Source organism: Pinus tabuliformis, chromosome 2_2 (assembly GCF_031772625.1).
Source record: "Pinus tabuliformis cultivar Carrire ecotype Pingquan chromosome 2_2, CPIR1, whole genome shotgun sequence".
Lineage (NCBI taxonomy): Eukaryota > Viridiplantae > Streptophyta > Pinopsida > Pinales > Pinaceae > Pinus > Pinus tabuliformis.
In genome coordinates, this window is record NC_142300.1 from 698,208,794 (window position 1) to 698,220,961 (window position 12,168).

At 38.9% G+C, this 12,168-nt stretch overlaps 1 long non-coding RNA gene across 1 annotated transcript in view; it reads right to left on the reverse strand.

Moving 5' to 3' along the window:
* Positions 1-1,382: 1,382 nt before the first annotated feature.
* LOC149194591 (uncharacterized) overlaps positions 1,383-12,168 on the reverse strand; it is a 159,975-nt gene continuing 149,189 nt past the window's right edge. Inside the window, exon 3 of the long non-coding RNA XR_016255097.1 lies at positions 1,383-1,831. This is a non-coding gene — a long non-coding RNA (uncharacterized LOC149194591). The remainder of the gene's footprint in view (positions 1,832-12,168) is intronic.

Below are 12,168 nucleotides of genomic sequence, written 5' to 3' on the forward strand. Positions count from 1 at the left end.
ATTGTCCTCCTTAATATCTAAGTATCTCTTTTATAAATTTGAATCAATCTTCTCATGGCAATATACATGCGTTTACTTATTCCCAACTAAATTCAGATCAAGAACAAGAGATTTCACCCGAGAAACGTACATTTTGGCATTTGCAAACACATTTCGACTAAATACAAATTTGCAAACACATTTCGACTAAATACAAATTTATGTTCTTCCTTTGAACATTTGTCAAGGAGGATGTTGCTTATTTGCTTCAAGGCGTCCATGAAAGAACTGCTTTCTTTGGGAAGTAGCTCCTCAATTTCTGCATACTTCGATCAAGGAGGATGTTGCTTATTTGCTTTAAGGCGTCCATGAAAGAACTGCTTTCTCTGGGAAGTAGCTCCTCAATTTCTGCATACTTCGGTCAAGGAGGATGTTGCTTATTTGCTTTAAGGCGTCCATGAAAGAACTGCTTTCTTTGGGAAGTAGCTCCTCAATTTCTGCATACCTCGTAGACAAAATATCACTTGGATACTTCACATATACACGTTTTTCTCTTTCTATTTGAAAATATTACGTCTTGATAAGCAGGCTTCAACTTTTTACTGATTGATGTACCCATGCATATTGAACTTTCACAAATCAAATTGGCCAACAGTTTGACGCGTTTTCATTTGATTTCCTTCCAGGGAAAAGATTCCACAGTCACAATATTCTATTGTGCAGGCAGTTATCTGTTTTCCAAAGAAATGATAACCAGCAGCACAGTCAGCCTCAATCTTTACCAACGGCATGGGAATGGTTTGTCATGGTTATTTAATAGAAGTAAACTCTACCCAGTTAACATACATTGTCCTACAGTAGATTCACTTCTAAGGCCCAGATTTAACTTGCAAATTGAAGGATTGGATTCATCAATTAGTTTCTTCCTAAGAGCTCTTTGACTGAGGTTTGGATGCATCTAGCTTCATCAGTTCAGAATTCTATTAAAGCTTCAAATTCCTTTGGCTGCCATGTTTGCCGATCAAGAATGATGATTAAAATTCCTTAACTGTTTCTGATTTATCTTGGCTATCAGCCCATATCTTCAACAATCACCTTCCGCAGAAACTACAGCAGCTACTGCTATTTTGATGGTCAGAAGCAAAACAGGTTTCAACAAAAGATAGATGTAAAATCATTTTTAAATGACATCATTCTGAAATTCAATTTGTTACTCAGCATCAGTAAATACAATTAGACACCATTAGATATTTCTAAGAGAAAACACACAAGTATGACATATGATAAAATATTAAAACACTTAATGTGGACCTGCAATATAAAACGCTTAATATGCAATTAAAAATTTAAATTTACATCTCTAGCAAAATCCAGCAATATCCACGATATGGGTTGAACCTGTAGATTCAGAATCCAGAATCTAGAAATTAAAGAAAAAACGCAGTAAGTCTGCCCGACAATAGTCGTATCAGTCTCACACTTTTGTCCAGCATGCCATTCAAAAACACGTGATGAAGTATGTTGCAAAATCATGATATCAAGCATCTTTGTCACATATGCCAATATGCCTAGTAGATAGTTTAATTAAAATATCTCTCTTTCTCTCTCTTTATTTGCTATGGCTTAAGATTTGCAGACACTTTTATAAATTTATGTCGTTGATGATCGTTATCACAATAGTTGCACTCCTGTTGTCTGACTTCGAAGATATCCATCCTTATTTGCAACAGTTCGTTTGTTTTGCCAAAATGTGAGATGAAATGCCTATAGCTTTGATCTGCAAGGAGAGGAGTCTTTTCCAATGAGAAGGATCCTGCTAATGTTCATTCTGACGCTGCAGCATGCTGGAAAGCTATATGGAGGAAAAAATGTTAATTCAACCTCAAACAAATATCAAATTCCTACAAACAAAAAGGTTACGAGTCAAGAAAAAGAAAGTATACTCGTTGGAAAATAGAGTCTACTTGTACATGCAAGAAACACAGGACACAGATAAATTTGTCAAATTTACATGGACAACAATTAATATGTAAATTTAGGTTGAGGTTCAACCATTTATTATTTTGAAACTTTTCATCTGTCGTGGTGTATCAATAGTAAATGGTTCCCATACACTTGTTTTGATGAATTTTATTGTATTCTACATTCTGCAACAATTTGCACAGGACTCTCATATCTTTACTCTCAATGGTTATTATCTATTTGTTATCTTTTGGGATTGCTTTGAAAGTGTTTACACCAGGTTTGAGGGTGCTTCATGAGATGTTGGAAGCATGGAGTGTAGGCTACCCTTCGTTGTAATATAGCAGGCGTACATATTGTAGATAACTACTCATGGATTGCTCTAATCTTAGTATTTACTTGATTATTATGTGGCACACCTCCTTATACACAGAGGGCTTGGTTTCCTGAACAGGAGGAATACCTACTTGGAGGAGAAGAATTGGGCATTTATGAAGAGTGTTGAGACCTAGGTAGAAGGGGGACACTTGGTTGCATGCATGGACACTTGTGCTTGACTTGTGAACGCTTGGCTTGAGTGTTCATGGAGGTGTGGTGGATCTAGAGGTGTATGTTACCCCTTGAAACTGCATGCTCCAATTCACTTTTTCATTGTCTTTTCTCTCTCACCAAGCATAGACGAAGACCACTGGAGTTTAGGGACAATTATAGGTTGATGGATACTTTCTAAGACACGTTGCACCAAAGGATTCCATTCTAGCACAACTGGCATAGTTGTTGAAGGGATCCTTAAAAGTTAAAACAGAGACATCCTGCAATATTAGTGGTCTATAGCATGAGTTATGGCTAGTTAAGAGGACAAAGACAACCAAGGGCAACAACGACCAACATATGGAAGGTTAAGGGCATTGAGGATAGCAAGGATAGGAACTGCCCTATCATAGAGGATGCTCGAAACATAATAGGTGGCAAGGAAATAGGCTAGAAGAGGAATGCTCTAGCTTGGAGAAGGCCATATGGTAGTGAATGTTTGGTCAAAGGAGGTCACTTGATGAGAAGCATTCCATTTCAGGGGATCATTTTGGTTTTTATCATGATTCTACCCTCTTGTAAAAGGAATGTTTCATTCAAGAAGGCATTTAAAGCATAATGAAGCAACTTTATGGGGCACCACACATTATTCGAGGACATGTTCTTCATATTTGGAGGACAACCTTTTGTAAGAGGGGGTGACATGTGGCATGATTGACATTGTGCAAGCCCCTAATCAAAGAATGAATGCGTACTCTAATGATTTATAAAAATGACAAGTGGCAAGTGGACCTATATGATTGTGAATGAGAAGCCAAGTCAAAAGTGGATGTATAAGCCTAAAAGTTGAAACAAAGCATCCTTTTCACTAATGAAGGATTGCTAGGGTCCATGGGCTCCATGAGAAGTGTGCTAGGAGTTGAAAGGACTCAATCGCCCATGAAGAAGGCCTATAGGGGTGTGCCCTAGGTGGAAATATAACAATTATGGATTAAAATATTATTTTCCCACTTTAAACACTAAAAAGAACCAAAACCTAATTTGAGAGCATGGAAGCATATAAATAGAGGAGAGATTCATTTACTAGAGGCCTAGTTGGAAGTTATGGGGCATTTCACTATGAGTTTCTTCATATTTCTTGGGTAGATTTGATTGGTTGGAAATTACTTGTATAAATCTACTAGTTTAATGTTTGAAAAAAGGCAAGTTTCCTCTAGTTAAAATACATTAGAGTTATGTGAAATCCTCCCTTTTTCTTGTTGTAATTATTGTGCTTAGGGAAAGATGTTTGTTTCTATAATCCCATTGTTAGGATTGTTCACTTTTTTTTTTGAGGGATGCCCTGGCAAGAGTTGAAGGTTGAGTGTGGGGATTTTAAGTTCTCTTGATCTTGTGGTGAAAGTGTGGGGATTTTAAGTTCTCTTGATCTTGTGGTGAAATCACTCTTGAGTAATGATGTATCAATGGTTGATCATTCAACAAAGAAGGCTTCTTGCTTTGTCTACTTCATTTATGGTTTCATATACAGTTCTCTTTAATTGCTCTTGGTCGGACATTATTATTTGGTTGATTTGTACTAATTTTGAGAAGCATCTTTGGAAGGGCCTATTATAGCCCCAAGTTGAACTTAATTTATAGATCCCTAATAATAGGTGCAACCTTAAGAGGAACTCAATAAGGTTTCCCACTATCAGCATAGTAGATCCTTCCACTCTCTTTAGGCCAACTCTCCTTTGACACAAGGAGGAGTATCCTTAAGCAATGTGTAAGATGAACCTTTAAAAGAGATGGGATGGTGCACCAAGACAAATACTAATTTAAAGGGTGCTGATGTCAAGCATGTATGAACAAAGATGGCTTGAAATACGATGGAGAAGATGTAGTCAAGACATCCAGTGATGTTTTATGACTAGTCCAAGTAGACTTTCAAGATATATGAGATTATGTGATAGCTATTATATAAGATGCACATGAATTTGTAGCCAAGAACAATGTGCAACAACGCATGGTTAATGAAAAACTATAACATGAGATCATAAGTAAAAGAATGAAGTAATATAGCCCTCTAAAGCATGATCAACCCAACCAAATATCATATCCTCACATACAATGTCCTAAGATTAAGCAAGTCATAACATCTTTCATAATAAATATGCCATTATGACAAAAAGTTCCCCAAATATTTAAGTGTGTAGTCTAACAAGGCTTCATATTTTCCTGGAAAACAATGGAAATTTTGGCAAGATTTTGATAAAATCCAGCAGAAATTTTGGGAAATCCAGGTTACAACTGTCAAGTTTCAAGGTTTTGGATGCCCAAGGGGTTTCTAATGGTGTTGAATCCATTTCCACCATCAAAAAATGGATTCAAGCACTCCTGATGTCAAATTTGTTGAAAAAAAAACGAATTCCGACGATATTTTTCCCCCCGGGCAAGTTTACCACCTCAGTAGACAACGCCATATTTAAGATTACATTAAGGGCTATAGAGGGTTAACAACCCCTATCCTAGTCCATTCTCATCATGTCAACAATAAAATTACCATCCAGAAATTATTTCCAATAGAAAATAACAATAGCACTCAAGCATAAAACCCTAATCATCTGAGACAAAGGAGGAGGATGGAAACCTCACATATTCTTGCCCATTGATTTCCTCGTCCCGATGGAGTTTGAACTAGGCTTAGGGGAAATCTCCCATGAATCCAACTCTCCCAGAGAAAATGGGACAAATTATCATTATATAGAGCTTATCCTTTAATTTTTTACAATAAAATAATATGAAGTGGTTTCTAGATCCACTTTGTACTCCAAGAGATAACAATAAAAATATTTGCAAGTTTTAAATTCATGATTAGGGAATATTAAATGACACAACAACACTAGAGGTCATCTCCATGTTGGGTGTTCTCCCCAGGCTCTCCAATGATCCTATAAGTGAGCCAAGGGGTCCTTTGTTGACATGTGTCATCCCTAGGATCAAAATGCACGTGCCCCCCTCCCCACAAAAAAGAAAAAGAAAAAGAAATGTTTATTCCTCCTCAATTTTTCCTCAATAGCATCATTTGACCTCGTTTCTGAAAATTCCACCTAGAGATGGCTTAATTAGCTTATTAAACAATTTTTAAATATTTCCTAAGTCTAAACTTAGGGAATATGGTTAATTAATCAGAATTAATTAAGTCAAGGTGAGAATCATCTAGAATCATCTAGAATTAATTAATTCCACCTAGAGATGGCTTAATTAGGTTATTAAACAATTTTTAAATATTTCCTAAGTCTAAACTTAGGGAATATGGTTAATTAATCATAATTAATTAAGTCAAGATGAGAATCATCTAGAAAATCACACGGATCGACTCCAAGATGATCCTAGCCATTAATTAAGATTTAATATTGGTCATTGGTGCTCCAACAGTGGATTATAAGAGGAAGTCGATGAGAAATTAGAAAAAACACACCAGAACACCAGAAGTTCGATTTCCTTGGCGGATTGATCTCCAGAGTAGCAACTGTCAGTTGCTAGAGAGCCAGAGATTGAAGCAATGAGTGAGGGGCAGGGACTGTGAGTCCGAAGGAGATTTTTCCAGACCCGAAGAGTCAGCTACAGGAGGGTCGAGTTTCCTCAGTGAGGCTACACAAAGGCAACAATTCGATTTGGCCAAAGAGAGGGTCGATTCAGTTGTGTTGTAGTTGTTGCAACACCCTCCAAAATTTTGGCTTACACTCAATTTCAAAGCCTTCCTTAGTCTTTTACATTGTTTTCGCGACCATTGAAGCTTATTTCATAAGCTTTCTTGTAGTGCTTTGTTCCCTTTTGCATGTTGAGTTAATTGTCGTCTTTTGGCATGTTTGGTTGTCGTGCAATGTTTGCAAGTCTTTGTGTATATGAGTTGTTTTAACTATGTAAGCATATGTCGCATGTGGAAATTTCTAAGTCTAACACATCAAAAATCCCTACTGCATTATCTGGTTTATTATCTCCTACTTGTTCTTCCATTAACAAGTTATTTATTAATATAAATACCGAAATAAACACAAATGCAACCTTCACACATATACAAATCAACAACTGAAATAATTGAGATAACACAAGGGACACCATTATTTTTGGACAATCATCCTTGGAAAAAGCGAACACGGGAAAACCGGTGTAGCAAATATGAGGGTTTTATTATTATGCAGATTTTTGAATACAACTAGGGTGCTAGAAATGGCTCACCCTTCAGATATTTTCCTTAGCAGAAGTACCTTGCTCTAGAGACAAATATTCCGGCTGATCAGCAAACAAATGATGAGCCCCATAGTGACTTCGACTGTTCCTTAGTTGGACAGCGAAAGCCCCACAGTGACTTTCACTGTTCCTTAGTTGGACAGCGAAAGCTACTCCAAGCTTCTCTTTGGAAATGCGTCACCCTCTACAGCTCTGTGTCTGCCTCTAAGCTCAGTCTACCCCATGAAAAACACTAGTGCAGCGCTTTCTACCCAGCATTAGCGCTGCTAGCTTTTGCGTCTGCCTGCGTCAGTTTCTCGGCCTCCTGCGTCCTCAGCGCTGGCCCTCCAAGCCTCTGCGTCAGCTCTAGCTATCTCTGCGTCAGCCCAGGCTGCCTCTGTGTTGTCTCTCCAACACTATCTCTGCCTCTCTGCTATGTATTCTCGGCCTTCTTCCGAACTTCCCCTCACTGCAACAGATCACTAACTCGATTTCTCAACAAACCCTGCCCCAAAAAATCGAATTCTTGATCAACTTGGTGTATCTACAACTAACCCTCAAGCCTCCTCTTATACTTTTCCTGTTGACGATTCAACGACCGAGATTAAGTCTCTAATCAACGACTAAGATTAGATTTGGTTTGATCCTCGTTATTTTGAACTTTCTCACCCATATTATATTAATACACATTAATATTTTAATTTTCCTAAGTTTAGATTTAGGAACCCCATTAAAAATATTAATTATTTTAATATCTCTCCATCCGGATGGAATTTCCCCAAACGATTTCTGGGTCTCAGAGATCTCATGTGGCTTAGCTTTTCCACCAATTTTCATGGCTATAGAACATCCAATGCTACCAAAAATTAACAATATACCCATACACAAAGTTCTAAACACTGTCGCACAAGTGTCGTCACGGTCGTCCCAAAGTCTATCTTAAAGTGTCGCACCTGTCGTATCTTGTCATAATGCGACCACACAGAGGGAAATGTTTTGCCATGTGTTTGGATGATCTATGTTTTCGTGTTGTCAAAGTATGCTAAGTGTGTGATCACATTCAAGGTTCATCATAGTTCATCACCTATCCCACACTAAACCATTTTCAGAAAAACTTCCTGACCAAGCAACTTAGCTTCACCGGGCCCCAAATGAATTGTCCATTGTGCAGCCTCAGCCCTCTAAGCTGTGACCTTGTTGTTTGATACTGCACAATGCACAATCCCTGTCTCCCAAGGCTACTGCACTGTGCAATTCTTGTGCCTGAGTCCTAACCTTAACCCCCAGAATTGCGCAGCTATGTCCTCCAACCTAGCTTGAACTGCGCACTTCGCATCTTCAAGCCTCAAGCTCATCCCATGAGTGCTTGAACTATGTAGCTGCGCATAAGCCCATCCTCCCTTAACTCCCAGAACTGCACAGTTGGATCTCCCAATGTCCATTCCCTTAACCTGACCCCACTCACTCCAGAAACTGCGCAGTCTATCCTTCACGCCTCCCAGAGTTGCGCATTGCGTAGTCACCAAGTCCCTCTTCCCAACCTGTCACTTATCCTGGGCTTAATTGGTGGATCAGAATGCATCATCTTATACTAGGGGGTTTTCAGATTGATGTCGTCTCATCATGAGTGAATTGCAGGAACCGGTGCACTATCATCTCATGAAAAGATGATGGAGAAGGAGAAAAAGTACGGAAGCATGCCTAAAGACTCTCTTGTAGCTGAACTCACAAATTGATCAATAAAGAGAAAGCAAAGGGACATAAGTTTGTGACCACCATCCAATATTAAAGATAATTGAAGATTTTGCATCACCAAGCCATGCAGAGGTGAATAGAAAGCATCTTCAAGAAGACATCCAACACTTAGCAACAACAGTGACTTGACATTGCCACATCATCAAGCAGTCCATGTCAGCAGTGTCATGTCATGTCATGAGTGGTCATATGCCACATCACTATTGTGGATCATGTATATTGTATTCAAAATGTATTGTAAAGTGGAATTTTAAAGGACACACATGGAATGTAAAGAGTCATGTAAGTTGAAAAGTCATAGGAAGTCAAACAGTCATGAGGGTAGTCAAAGAGTCACCCTTGGTTATATATACTCCCTCATTGTATGAGCAAAGGACTTTTCACCTTGGCTCCTCCCGCAAGGCATTAGAGAGATCAACTAGTTCTTTGAGGAGAAAGGAGTGGCTCCAATGCTCCATTATTGGGGCTAGTGATGTACATTGTAAACATGTGTCTTGGAACTTTTACTTAATAACAAAAACCTTCAAGGCTAGCACATTCTTCATGCATGGACTATGAATGTTTGTAAGACTATTCTATAGATGTTTGTATTTCATGTTTTATTTCACATGTGCTAAGATAGTTGAACTATTTCAGTTATTTTAGTACTTATCTTATTGAGAATGTGTTGTAATGGTTGTTATTGATGTCCCATCCTTATGGATTATTCTGCGGGATATTATACATATCTTTCTTTATTCGCTAGTTGTAATCATCACATCCGCTGTGGACTATTCCGTTGGGTGTTAGACAGACCCTTCTGGTTCATGTGTGTCTCTTCTTGGGTGGTACTATTACCTCTCACTTAGAGGCTCACTTTTCTCCCCCCTATGCAGTAGAAGAACCTTGACACAGTTGCAACTGAACACTCATCGGGACACCTTCTTGCTTTTCGAAGATACCTTTGCACCCCTATCTCTTGCTGATGGTTAGAGCCAAGGAAAATCTTTAAGAATTCAGAAACTGGGCCTTTATACCGGATGGGACTCCTACATCGAATAGTGTGAGGTCTAATTGTGACTTCACATCAGGGAGATCCCATGAATGTTGGTGGGTCTAGCACCGTCAACATTTCTGGCACTAAAAGGAAGGCAACTAGTGTTTTATGGCTGATAAACCCAGCGACCCCATCATCCCATCTTTTGGTCAAGGCAACAACGCTCATTACACCTCCCCTACTCGTGCTTCTAAAGTTGGTGACTCTTCTTAGCCCAAGCATGAACGTGAAATCCCATATGATCAGATTCAGACCATTTGCCCTATAAGCCGTTAATTTGCTAAAGTTGTTGGATTGATCCCAGGAGTAATCAGTCTTCCATATTCTCCGAAGAAGAACAAGACCACTCCAACAGGGATATTAGTTTCTACTCTTGAAGACGTGGTTCTTGCCTCTTGAAGAATTAGCAAATTCTTTCTGGGTGTTCTACACAAGATGCCAAATCATTTGGAAAAGCTCTTAACGAAGTATGATCCTGATAAAACATTGAAGGTTGAAGACCATCTGGACAACTTTTACCTACATCTGTAAACACTTGAGGTACGTTATGATGATGTTGCATGTAGACTTTTTCCATGTACCTTGGATGGTAGAGTAGTTGTATGCTATCACAGCCTTCTTCCAAACTTCATCCAGAGTGGGTTTAAGAAGATCTTCCTTGAAAATTTGTTGATGATAATACCCTCGCCATGTTATTGAAAGAGTTGGGTAATCTTAAGATGGAGCAAAAGGAAAAAGTGAAATATTTCAATTAGAGGTTTAATCGCATCTTGAACAAATTTTTGGAAAACACAAAACCTCATGACTCCATCACAATAGATCACTACACTTCTCCTTGCTAGTAAGCATTGCGCAGTTTGTGAAGCGAACTACAAAACAAACATTAACAAAAAATTATGAAGAGGCTATCATTGTTGAGAAGGACTTGCGCGCAATCGGAGTCATCTTAGACGATGAACCAACAAAAGACTCCAAAGACATAGGTAATAGGTCTCAGGTCTCTGTGAACAGGGCCAAAGAGAGAGAACCATTTGATCTTGAAAGCTTGACCCATCTTGTCAAGTCTCTGTCTAATGTGATGGTAGAGCTCAGACAGAGGTCAAGCAAGACCACCGTGAGTAGCAAGCCTCCCAGATTAAACTTGTTCAGAAGGACTGCAACTTCTAGCAGTAGCAATAACCAACCAATGTTGTATTGAACATTGAACACTTGGGCACAAATCAATATTGTTCGTATCATCAAGAAAGTCATTTAGAGAAAATGTGCCCACAGTGGAATCAAGCCATGAACATGCTTGCTATGCATCTTGTTTATGCATTTATGGTTGAGCAAAAGACTGAGCCTGTGGAAGAAAAGGAAGAAGTTGTTGCAGCCGATGAAATTCCAAGTGTCGTGCATGAAATAAACATGTTCAACTGTATACTCACAGCCCAAAAAGTACTTCCGATAAGCAGCCTCCAAGTGACGGTCCGGCCCAGAAGCAGACCAACCAATACAACCTAATAAGCCAAGGGCCAACCACTACAGTTGAGTTGCCGAAGCAGAAATTTAAAGAAAATATGTTAAGGAAAATCAACCCACCGGTCAACTCAACACAGGACACTCAAAGCAAGTCTGGGAAAGCAATCTCAATGAAAAGTGCTTCCATGAGCAGTAAGGATAGAACCATCACTCCGGAAGCCATAAACCAAGTTACATCCCCAGACACTTTGGCCATTCTTCCCGTTGTGGACTACAACATAGTTGATGACATGAAGAAGGTTCGTGTGAACATTTCAATGTTTGAGTTAACAAAGATCACGAGCCAATGGGACATCCTCTTATGGGCACTTGGGCAGACCTCCACAGGTAATGCTTAGACAAGGGATCTAGTAAGTCTTTTGGTTCTCTCGAATCTGTACTTAATGCTTTAACAATGGATGTGAATACTCTCTACCCACCTTTCTTGTTAACTTTCGAAATCTTTAATTTCAATGTACACAATTGCTTTGTTGATTCTAGTGCATCAGTGAACGTAATTCCATTATCTGTTGCCAAGAAAATCAATGAAAAATGGGACAAAATAGATGCACTGATTATTCAGCTCAACAGAACTCATGTCAATGTGATTGGTGAACTCGGAGATGTCATCATACATGGATCATCCGACGGACGGTCCACCAATGTATCAACATAGTGATTGTGGACATTCCAAAAGCATACAGAGTGTTGTTGAGTAGAGACTGGTCTAGCAAGCTACAAGGGTACTTTGCCATAGACTGATCACATCTATGGCTTCCATATAAGGGCATAAATAATCAGATCTGGGTTGATTCAAAAAATATATGAAACACATTATCACTCCCTTGGATAGACAAAACGAACCGATGGCTTTCACAGAACTACTTTTCGGCATTTGCTTCTTGGAAACCCAACTGGGGTGTTATCTTGTGCAACCATCCCCAGTTCCACTACATACATAGTTGGAGATCCTTCCTAGTCCAACTGGCGATAATGACCTTTGTACCTTGGGGTTTTGAGCATTGATTTTAGATCTTAACCAAGGGATCAATATACCATATTCTAAGCCTTCAACCACACATATTTCACTACATTTACAGATCTACATTAAATTATTATTAATTTGGTAGGCTAAGTGACAAATTCCAACCATGGCACTAGATTCCTATTTTCGAGAGGACCAATTCTGACTA